A 12,503-nucleotide genomic window follows, 5' to 3' on the forward strand; every position below is an offset into this window, starting at 1 on the left:
AATGGTCATTTCACCCCACCTACATATGGCCGTGTGAGTATCCGGACACCATATGGAGATAAAAGTGATCAAACCCGCAATGTCTTTCCTGATTTGGAGCGTTGCAGAAGCCGTGACAGTATTAATGATTTGCGCCCTGGTCAGATTGGCCCTTACACAGTCTTGACTTATCATGAATTGCATCCATTTATCAAAAGAGCGCAATGGAATCTGACAGATTTTGATATCAATAGGAGAAGCAGGATACTCTTTCTTCTGAAGGCAAAACCGCATTACATTCCCTGGCCGAACTGACTGGACGTCTCTTTCATTTTCCGAACCGGTCAGAAGGATCACCACATATTTGGGATGGGTTCTCTTAGCTGTGGAAGACGTTGTAAAGAATTCATCATCCGTGTTTTTCTTGGAGTTGCCAACGTTTTTCAACATGACGGCGGGACTGTTTTCAGGTGACATCCTAACGAAACTTTCTTCTCTCACTTTCAAACTACAATGGAGAGAAACGAAGAAAAGTTACTACCAAAAAAAAGGGTGCATGAATATTATCTTATCAACGGCGGAGAATTTATCGTGATCACAAGCCAATTTATTTGGTCACAAGCCGCAGCATGCATGGCCAAAAGTAGCACATAGCCAAAGGAGCGGTGGCCGAAGGAATGGGGACTGATGTATGCTCCAACCTCATGCCGCGGGAAATATGTCCTCGGTCAAAAGTATGCCACGAGAATAATTGCGCTCAACAAAAAAAAAAGAATTTTTTCCGCCGCGGAGATTGCGCTCACAGCCCCGGAAAGACACAGGAAACCTTAAAGCTAGGTTTTTGTGCAAAAGTTTTAAACGACAGCCACCCGCTTGTGCATATCTACTTTGCATGAGGAATTGTCTTCGTTACCAATAACGTGGTGGCTGGTATTATTACGATACTACTGACAAGGGGGAATTACTCACATCGAAGTATTTTACGAATTAATGGAGGACATGCCTATGGATAGGGTTTACACCAACACAGAAGAGCAAACAAAAGAAGACACACGGAGATACGTACCTGGAATATGCTCGCCTGCTTTATTTCTACTGCTCTGCCGCTAGCACCAAGACATGGAAAGAAAGCCAATAATATGAAATAAAGAGGATAGGTGACGCCTTTTATAGGCATAACACTATTGGGGTTCGAGTGAAGAAAGGTTTCCTGTTTGGGTTATACACGGAAAGAGGCAACCGGACCCGCGCTGGCAAAACTCCATGACGCCAACAGGCCGCATCCAAGCTAGCGCCAATGGTCCGCGCCCAAGCCAGGTCTAACAGTCCGCGTCACAGCCAACATCGTGCCCAAGCCAGGGCCAACAGTCTGCGTCCCAGCCAACGCCACGCCCAAGCCAGGGCCAACAATCCACGTCCAAGCCAAAGTAGCGCCATCCGCCTTCCCGTAGCTTGCCAGCGCCCGTCCGCGGACCAAGTTGCAGTGCCACCTATGCCGACCAGTAGCCAAAGTTGCTGCGCTGACGCCAACACCCTATGGCCGACCCAAAGTTATGCAAATCCGCCAATGCAAGGATCACAGATTCTTCATGCCTTCTGACAAAGGTTAGCCAAATTTTCCTGACAATCTCTTCATGACTTGACGTTTTGATTTATTCCTGGTCCGTCACCATCTCATGCTTACCCCGCAATAATGCCACTTTCACGGGCTAAACAGGGGACTTAATGTTGATGGTGGTTTTTAGCTTAGGGTTAAAATCGTAAAACCTGGCATCTGATGTGACGTCACTCTTTTAGGAAGCGGATCCATGAGTGTCAACCTCTTCACTGCCATATTTATTGAGCCGTTCAATATATTTACATGAAATTTATCCAGACTGGAGAATGTAGCAACAATCCCAGATGCTTTGTAAATTTCGGCGCCTTGCCTATATTACTTATTAATATAAGACTCACCGAGTACCTTTCTTGTGCTATATTCCCCGACAAAACCCTTAATATCGGTATGGCATGACGGATTTGTGTTCACTCACAGCAGAGTAGCACGGATCTCCAAGTACCAAAGTTAAGGCCATTGCATAAAATACTCAGTCAGAAAGCGCACTGCACTCTGTAAATAAGGAATTTTGTGCCAGCACATAGAATTCAATCAATTTTGTGATAACTCACAAAACTCATGAACCTGACTAATTTACAAAGTTAGGGTTATTGTGCCCTGCGCAGTATATTAGACCCCGTATGTCGAGACTATGCTTAAACAACTAAGCAATTAATCCGTTGTGGATTAGTAGGAGCAGGGTCCTAACCAAAATCAGAATACAAAGAATAACGGAGCCACGGGGTAGGAGCAGCAACAAAAGGGAGCGTGGCCACGCTATAGGCTAGCCAGCCCGCTTGGCCACGCCCCATGCTACTCAACCGTCCCTTATTCCTTTATCGACCAATCAGGTTGCATTAAACCTGCCACGCGCACCAAAAGGGTAGCCGCTCCCGTGCTTGGCCGACCCCCTACTTTCAGTGACCAATCAGGTTGCTCTAAACCTACCATAGCCTTGAAAGAGGTGAAAATTGTGTCAAGAGGTCGCCATACTAAGTTGGCTTTCCAAAACCGTGCCAACATGCTAAGGCATGCCGAACATGCCAAAACAAGCATGCCATACGCACATGCCAAACTAGGGCTGCACATGGGTCGGGTTGGGTCGGGTTTGGCCTCACCCGTCACCCAACCCACTGATGGTGGGTAACAGAAGTTGTCACCCGCAACCAACCCAACATTACAATGGGTCGATTTTCACCCGACCCACATTATGGTGGGTTGGATCGGGTGGGTGGTGGGTTACCCACCATAAAATACAATGAACATTACATTAAGAACCCAATTGAAATAAGCCAACCCAAAATCAATCTTAGGAAACAAAACCCTAATTAGTATTTACAAATTACAATGATTCCTAGTCTCACCTTTGGTTGTTGGTTTACTGGTGACGATGTTGATTGATTGCTGCTGGTGATGCTATGATTTGATTTACAAAGCGAAGAGAAAATGAAAAAATAAACTGAGCCTCCGAGACTACCATAGAAGGGAACTGATTGAAGACTCTTCAGTGAAGAGAAGCTACCGATGATTAGGTTTAGGCATTATATATTATCACTTCAATGGATGTGGTTCATCTAGGATAGGTAATCTAAGGGTTAGCATTAATTTAGAAATATTTAGGTGGGTGGGTGGGTTGGGTCGGGTGAGGGAAGTTGTCACCCACAGTCGACCCACCATACGATGGGTTTTGATGTTATGACCCATAGTCGACCCGCTCCTAAGTGGGTTGGGTCGGGTGCGGGTAATTTCAGGTGGGTGTGGGTTGAGTTGGTGGGTTGAGTCGGTTTTGTGCAGCCCGATGCCAAACGCACATGCCAAACGCGCCACTTACCGCGACAGCATGCCAAAACTTGCCAACCCACTCTCCGTGCGTGACCAGCTTCACAATGGACTTCAATTTAGCTAGCCTAAACCCTAGGTGCGGCCATGCTCTAGTGGCGGTGGAAGAAACCCTAATTTCTAAACGTGGCACAAAACTATGCCACCTCGGGCCCGCAACATGACACAAGCCGTACAGACTTAGAAAACCCTAAAAAAGGCGTCACACCATAGCCACCCGTGGAAATATTTGATCATGTGGCCGTTTCTACATGGTATCCTGCCTATGGGTCCTCCGGCATGACTCTGGCATCGTTTGTATAAAATACCATGCCATGGCCTCCTACCGCATGCTACATGCCATATATGCTAATTAGGGTTTCGACATGCCAAACCCTAAGTTAGGCAAAGTTTCCGCGCCAACCGAGCCAAACAACATTCCACAGAACATGGGGATCAATGTGTCCATTGAAACTAATGTTGCCACACCACGTTTGAGTCTAATACCAACGTGCCAAAATTTCAGTGGCCATGGCTACGTCAGGCGCCACTTGCACCATCGTGCCGCTGGCATGCACAAACTATGCCAGCCATTCCACCGTGCTACTGGCATGCACGAACTATGCCAGTCATGCCGCAATGCTGCTGGCATGCACTAAAGGCGGCATTGTGCCACTATTAGGCGCCAAAAGAAGGTATCCATAATCAACGGCTACCCTTCCTCATGGGATGCAATCTCAGCCATCCAAGTTCGCCACCAAGCTGACAGGCTTGTGGAAAGTTTTGGGCGACCGGCCGCCTAAACCTAGTGACCATGGATACGCTAGGCGCCACTTGCACCACCGTGCCACTGGCATGCACGAGCTCTGTCATCCATGCCGCACTGCCACTGGTATACACCAAAATGCCACTGTGCCATTATCAGGCGCCAACACAAGGTATCCATAATAAACGACTACCCTTTGTCATGAGATGTGATCTCAACCATCGAAGTTTTCCACCAAACTGACAGACTTGTGGCAAGTTTTAGGCGACCAGCCAAGACGAGCCTAATAGCATCACATGTTATTTTCCTACGGCAAGCCTCTTGATTTTAACTTGCCACATGTAACAAAGTGCTACATGTTTTCCACGAAAACACTCGAGACATCAAACATGTCACAAACTGGGGGATACTCATTAGGGTATTGGTCTGGCGGTTTACAGCGTGCGGCGTGCAATACGCCCGTTACAAGAAAGTGTCATAAAGCGGGGCGGTTAGTAATGGCAATAAGTAATGGTGTAAACGGATCCTTCATTATAGAAGCATAATAATTCCTGACGTTACACGTTACTCCACTCTTCCACCACTCAATCGTTTTCCACTTCCTATGAGGCCAGGGTACGTTTTATTACGACTTGTATAAATAGGTTTCACCTATTTCCACCAGACAACAAGTTTCAGTCGGCGAACAACATAGTATCCAGAAATCACCTGGTAGCTTTCCATTATGCTAGCCAGTTCTACTTTCTGATACAAGTCATAAACAACCACACTTTCAGGATCAACGATTCTGGTCTTAACACTTTCTTCGCTTCCCTCCCTAAGACCAACCCTTCTCCTTCACTTTGTGACCGAAGCAAGCCTGGAACGACCATTTCTTAGTTTAGGCCAGGATTATACAGATTGATCTCTCGAATCAAAAAGACTCCAGTGCAGTACATCGTTTAGGGTTTAGACTCGTTTCTCATCCACACACACGAATTTACCAAAACCAGCTGTTGATGGTGGTTTTTAGCTTAGAATTAAAATCGTAAAACTTTACATCTGACCTGACGTCACTACCACCACTAGCGCATTTATTGAATCATTCAACATACCTATGTAAGAATTACCAGGGTACCTTTTTTTTCCATATATGTGTCATGTTCCACGGCAGAACCATTAATATTGACCGACATCATCTTCGTACATACCAAACCCTAATTCTCATGCTACCGTGCCAAGGCATGCCAACCATGCCAGCCGCACCATCGAGCCAATGGAAAACCATGCCAGCCACATCTCCGCGCCAAGGCATGCCAACCATGCCAGCCACACCACTATGCCAATGGCAAACCATGCCAGCCACATCTCCGCGCCAAGGCATGCTAGCCACATCTCCGCGCCAAGGCATGCCAGCCACATCTCCGCGCCAAGGCATACCAACCATGCCAGCCGCACCACTGTGCCAATGGCAAACCATTCCAGCCACATCTCCGCTCCAAGGAATGCCAACCATGCTAGCTGCACCATGCGCCAATGGCATGCCAAACACTTGGCCCCACCATGCCAAGCCAACTGCACCTTGCCTTGGCCCCAACCATGCTAGCCGCACCATGCGCCAATGGCATGCCAAACCCTTGGCCCAACCATGCCAAGCCAACCGCGCCTTGCCTTGGCCCCAACCATGCTAGCCGCACCATGCGCCGATGGCATGCCAAACCCTTGGCCTCACCATGCCAAGCCAACCACACCTTGCCTTGGCCCCACCATACCAAGCCGTCCGTACCAAACCATTGGACCCACTATGCCAAGCCATCCGCACCATTGGACTTGGCCCCACCATGCCTGCCTTCCCTATGCGGCTACCAAAACGAAGGCGTGCGACAATCAACAACCACCCTTCCATCCTAGATGAAAATCCTAGCCATCCAAGGTTTCCAAACAACGCGTGGTAACCTTTGGCCCAAAACCCTAGTTTTGGCCATGCCAAACCGCGCCAAGGCATGCCATGCCACATGTGCCAATGGCATGCCAACCACCTTGCCGCGCCATACCATGCCGTCCTTCCCCATGCGGATACTAAAACGAAGGCGTGCGACGATCAACGACCATCCTTCTATCCTGGATGCAAATCCTAGACGGCCAAGGTCGCCAAACAACGCATGGTAACCTTTGGCCCAAAACCCTAGTTTTGGCCACGCCAAACCGTGCCAAGGCATGCCATGCCACATGTGCCAATGGCATGCCAACCACCTTTCCGCGTCACACCATGCCGGCCTTCCCCATGCGGCTACCAAAACGAAGGCGTGCGACGATCAACGACCACACTTCCATCATGGATGCAAATCCTAGCCATCCAAGGTCGCCAAACAACGCATGGTAACCTTTGGCCACGCAAACCGCGCCAAGGCATGCCATGCCACATGTGCCAATGGCATGCCAACCACCTTGCCGCGCCACACCATGCAGGCCTTCCCCATGCGGCTACCAAAACGAAGGCGTGCGACGATTAACGGCCACCCTTCCATCCTGGATGCAAATCCTAGCCGTCCAAGGTCGCCAAACAACACATGATAACCTTTGGCCCCAAATCCTAGTTTTGGCCACACCAAACCGCGCCAAGGCATGCCATGCCACATGTGCCAATGGCATGCCAACCACCTTGTCACGCCACACCATGCCGGCCTTCCCCATGCGGCTAACAAAACGAAGGCGTGCGACGATCAACGACCACCCTTCCATCCTAGATGCAAATCCTAGCAGTCCAAGGTATCCAAACAACGCATGGTAACCTTTGGCCCAAAACCCTTGTTTTGGCCATGCCAAACCGCGCCAAGGCATGCCATGCCACATGTGCCAATGGCATGCCAACCACCTTGCCGCGCCATACCATGCCGGCCTTCCCCATGCGACTACCAAAATGAAGGCGTGCGACGATCAACGACCACCCTTCCATCCTAGATGCAAATCCTAGCCGTCCAAGGTCGCCAAACAACGCATGGTAATCTTTGGCCCAAAACCCTAGTTTTGGCCACGCCAAACCGTGCCAAGGCATGTCATGCCACATGTGCCAATGACATGCCAACCACCTTGACGCGCCATACCATGCCGGCCTTCCCTATGCGGCTACCAAAACGAAGGCCTGGAACAATCAACGGCCACTTTTTCATCTAAGATGCAGATCTTAGCCGTCCAAGGTTACCAGCTAACACATGGCAACCTTTGGCCCTAGTTTGGTCGCGCCTCAACAAAGCCAAAACCCTAACTTTTGGCCGCGCCTAAACTGGGCCACATTAAAGCCATACTGATCATGCTTTCATGCCACTGGCTACCAAACGAAAGGTTGCAATAATCAACGACTACCTTCCTCTTAAGATGGAAAATATCGACCGTTGAAGGTCACCACCGAGCCGGCAAGTCTCCTAAGCTCAACATGCCATACAATAACAACATGCTACATGTTTTCCACGAAAACACTCGAGACATCAACACATGTCACAAACTCGGGGATGCTCATTGTGTATTGGTTTGGCAGTTCACAGCGTGCGGCGTACACTACGCTCGTTATAAGAAAGTGTCATAAGGATGAGGCGGTTAGTAAATACAGGGAGTAATGGTGAAACACTTTCTTTTATGGAACATCAATTCCAAGCGTTACCGGTTACCACCTCCTCCAATTTACTCGCCCGTTTTCTATTTCTTAATGAAATTTATGCCTATTGAGGATTGCACTAACTAATCTAAGTGGATGGAAGCATGTTGGTTGTAGGAGTTGAGGAACCAATCTGATTAGATGTCAACATCTAAAGTTTCTATTCATCAAGTGTTAGAAATAACATGATAGTTTCACCATATCTCGTTGAGTCCTTTTCACTTCTATTTTTATTTTGTTTTGTTTTTAAACTATGTTTCTCTAAGTGATTAGGTGGGGCTCACGATTCAAGTTGTTACCAATGTTAGGGTGAATTAGAGTGATTGGGATACAAAAAAAAAAGAGAAAAAGAAAAAAAGAAAAAAAAAAAGAAAAAGAAAGTTGAAGAAGAAAAAAAAGAAAAAAATTGAGACCAGACCACCAGACCAACCGGAATAAATTCAATAAAGTCGACCACTGGTACCCTTGTATATGCCAGCTGAGTTGACATAGAGTTAGGATTATCGACCACTGGTTCCCTTGTATATGCCAGTGTGTTGATATTAGTCATATTAGTATCTCAGTCCATTAGGATAGGTTCATTTTGGCGGAGGCCTTCAGACAGATATGAGAAACACCGTTCACTTAGTAAACATCAAAACCATCTATGTTTTTCTCTATATCCATCTTCTTGATCTATCCATGTGATTAGTTTGACTTCGAATATGATGTCCATAGTGCACTGTGACTTATATATGAATTTTAGTATGCTTGAGTGAAAACTCGTGTACAACAATTGGAATTTCGCATCAGGGTACTTCCTCCTGTAGTCAATAAGTATGCCAACCAAGGAGATTCTTTAGTGCGTTCCAAGGTTCTGCGTAGATAGCTAGGGTCTGGAGTAAAGGTTTTGTGGGTATATCTCTTGTAAGCCCTCCCGAGACTATAACTAGGCCACTAGGGACACCTAAGGGTTTAAAGGCTTATTGCATACGCTAAATGCAATCGACGATGCCTGCGACAGTGAGTTAGGATTTTGTTTTCTATTTTAGTTTTGCTCGAGGACTAGCAAATAGTAAGTTTTAGGGTATTTGATAGACACATTTTTGTGTCTAATTTGTCTCGATTCTATATATTGATAGTTCTCATTCTTGTATTTATTTTGGTATTTTATCTCTTTGTAGGTGTTTTTGGAGAAATAAGCTTTTGCGGCGAAATTGGCTCAAAACGTGGCATTTGAACCTCCGTAGAAGACGTACCAGTGAATCCCAGAAATACCCCGGAGGAACCCCGAGAAAAGTGTTGAAAACATCCCAGAAAAATTACTAAACGCACCCAAGGGACAAGTGTTATACGGACTCCAGAAGCGGATAAGGGGCGACCACTGGATAAGGGGTAACCTTTCCCCTTCAGGAAAATAGAAACTCTCCTGGCAGTTTTGGCAATCGTGATTTGGAGGAGTTTGAGGTCGATTAAAGCTCTGATTTTCATAGGATAGACTCCTTATGGGTCTAGGAATCTAATACGGGTGTTGAAATCGATTATACTGGGCTAAATCGACGGATTTTTATCACAACAACAAAATATGGAAAGTCGCGTGTGTGACCTTTTTTGGGGAATTTTAGAGAGATTAAAGTGTTATAAACCTTCCCAAAGATTTGTATCTATCTAAGGAAGAGATTAGGATCAAAAGGAAAGCTCAGAAACGCGTATAAATTCTAAAACAAGAAATTGCCATAACTTGGCCGTGAAGAGAAAGGAAGAGATTTTGGAGAGATTTAATCGGCCTTTTTGACATAAATAGATTGGTTGGGTCATATAGAAGGGGTGTTGAGAGTTTGGGAACCTGAGGAGGGCCAGAGAAGAAGAAATCAGAGTTCGATCAAACTCTGTTTCTGCTGCTGCTGCTGCTGGAGAACACGAAGAACGGCCGTCTGAAGACAGTCGTTCTTCAACAGTGTTTACGACAAAGTTGTGGGGGTCGCAGCTGCAGTCACAACAACACTTCATATATATCGTTCTTCTTGTAACAGTGAACAACGCCTTTGCAACAGTTATTTCTGTTGGGATTTTTCTGTTCAATTGTTTTACTCCCTTTTAATCAACTTTTGAGCTTTATACATGTATTTTCAGATCATGATTAATATGAGGAGCTAAACCCCAACAATGGGATGACGGAGGAAACCCTATTTCACGCATGTGGTAATTTTAATAATTCTTTATGACTTTTTGCACTTATTTTAATTGATTCATGATTTTCACTATTTAGTTGTGATTTCGTTTGATGGTGTATGCTTAGACGTAAGAGCTTTTGATACACCATGCTTGTGATTTACATCTAAAGTTTTAAAAATTTATTTTTGGCAAAGAATAAGAGTCCATATTTTTAATATTTGAGCTATAATTGATTGGAGTTATTAATTGAGTCACATGAATGGAATTTGGTGGAATCCTGAATCTCAGTACCTCTCGATACTGTGACGGCTTTCCTTGTACATATTATATTAAGTCTAAAATCAAATCTCAACAAGTCCGAGAAACGAACACTTTACTTACCACTACAAAAATACATCAATCTCCTTGGTTGGCATACTCTCATTGACTATAGGAGGAAGTGCCCTGATGCGAAATTCCAATTGATGTACACGAGTTTGCACTCAGCATACTAAAATTCATATATAAGTGACAGAGCTCTACTCAGATAGTTTCTGGACATCATAATCGGAGTCAACCAATCACATGGAAAGATTAAGAAGATGGATAAAGAGAAAAGTAGATGGTTTAAAGTGAACGGTGTTTGCCATATCTGTCTGAAGGCCTCTGCCAAGATGAACCTATCCTAATGGACTGAGATACCGGTATGACTAATATCAACACAACTGGCATATACAAGGGGACCAGTGGTCGATAAACCTAACTCTAGGTCAACACAACTGGCATATACAAGGGCACCAGTGGTCGACTTTATTGAATTTATTCCGGTTGGTCTGGTCTCAATTTTTTTTTTTGGTATCTCAATCACCCTAATTTACCCTAGCAAAGGTAACAACTTGAATCGTGTGCCCCACCAAGTCACTTAAAAAAAAATAAAAACAGAAGGATCAGGATTCAACGAGATATGGCGAAACTACCATGTTTTTTTTTTGTTTTTTTTTTTAATTCTAACACCTGAGCTCTGTGCTTTTACTCTTTAGATGTTTCCATCTAATCAGATTGGTTCCTCAACTCCTACAACCAAGATGTTCCCATCCACTTAGATTGGTTAGTGCCAACCTTAATAAGCATAAATTTCTAGGCTTTGGACTTTATTCATTGCAACTAAAAAGTTCTCCCATACTCCCAAACTTAAATCTAACATTGTCCTCAATGTTCTAAAGATAAAATTAAAAGCACATGAACAAGGAGAAACTGTTACCATTTGAAACAAAAGAGTTAAGGAAAGATATTACCGTATTGTATGAGATTGGGTTACCTCCCAAGAAGTTCTAAGTTTAAAGTCTTCAGCCAGACTAAGAAAGGATTAGTCACCTTATAGAATCATAAAGTAATAGCCGGAACAACTGCGTATCACCAAAACCAAATAGAGCTATCATAAGTAAAAGGAATCTGCACCATGCCAAGAAAGTTAACAAATAAAGCACACCCTTGTCTAGTTTCCTGTTTAAGACAACTACATCTAGTTGTGGTTCAGGTTCAGGTTCTATAACTGGGTCTAGATAATATATTTTCCTGGGTTGCATTTCCTCAAAAGTTAGATCCGAATGTTCAGGTTCTAGAGTCTGGAAAAAATCAAATAAAAACTTAAAAGCACATAATAATAACCTAAATAATTGTGGATCCTTAAAGTCAATCAAATTTGACTTACATAACTGACCACAAAGAGAGTGGTGGTCTTCCTTAAACAAATATGTCGACTCTAATCTCCTAAAGTAAGTAGGTTTAGACTCTAAACTTAATATCTGACACATTTGAATTTCATAAGTTCCTAAAATTGGAAAAAAAAAGTTTTTGGTGGGAAAACAAAGTCAATCGAGGTTTCGTAGCCTGGGTTAACCACATCAACCAGAGGATGGGTTTCTAACAACTGAGCTCTCTTATGGACACAACTAGGTTCAGGAAAAAGTGTACGAAGATAATCTTGTAAGATGGTTGAGGCACAAATGTCAAATCCTACACGAGGGAACTTTCTAAGAGTTAAAGGTAAGGCACCAAGAAAGTGATAATCACCCTCAAACTTAGAGTTTTCAGTGTCTCTAGGTAGACTAGTCACAATTTCACTAATTTCTAAATCATTAGATTCCTGAAAATGGTCAATTGATTCTTCTAAGTTGTAATCAGGTGCATCCTCACTCATTTTTTACGAGTTCACTTTCTTTGTCTAAGACTTTTGTTTCTAAATTGTTAGACTCAAAATAAACTCGTTCCCCTAAACTATCATCACAATCATATAAAGGATTATCAGAGAAAGTTTATAGTAAAGGCTCATTAACTAAGGTGTTAATCAAAGTTACTTCCTCTGATTCACTGATATGCACATCTAATAATGGATTATCCAACACACCGCAGGCTAAAGGATCATGAACTACATCGTCTAAAACGGTGGTATCCCTAGTCAAATCCTCATCCTTTTGAATAGGTGAATAATTATTAAAATTATTTGGATTTGTACTAGAAACAAAATATCATTATAAATCTCAATCGGAGTAACAAATTCCTGATCACCATGCCTGCAT

This window comes from Papaver somniferum, unplaced genomic scaffold (genome assembly GCF_003573695.1).
Source record: "Papaver somniferum cultivar HN1 unplaced genomic scaffold, ASM357369v1 unplaced-scaffold_123, whole genome shotgun sequence".
Lineage (NCBI taxonomy): Eukaryota > Viridiplantae > Streptophyta > Magnoliopsida > Ranunculales > Papaveraceae > Papaver > Papaver somniferum.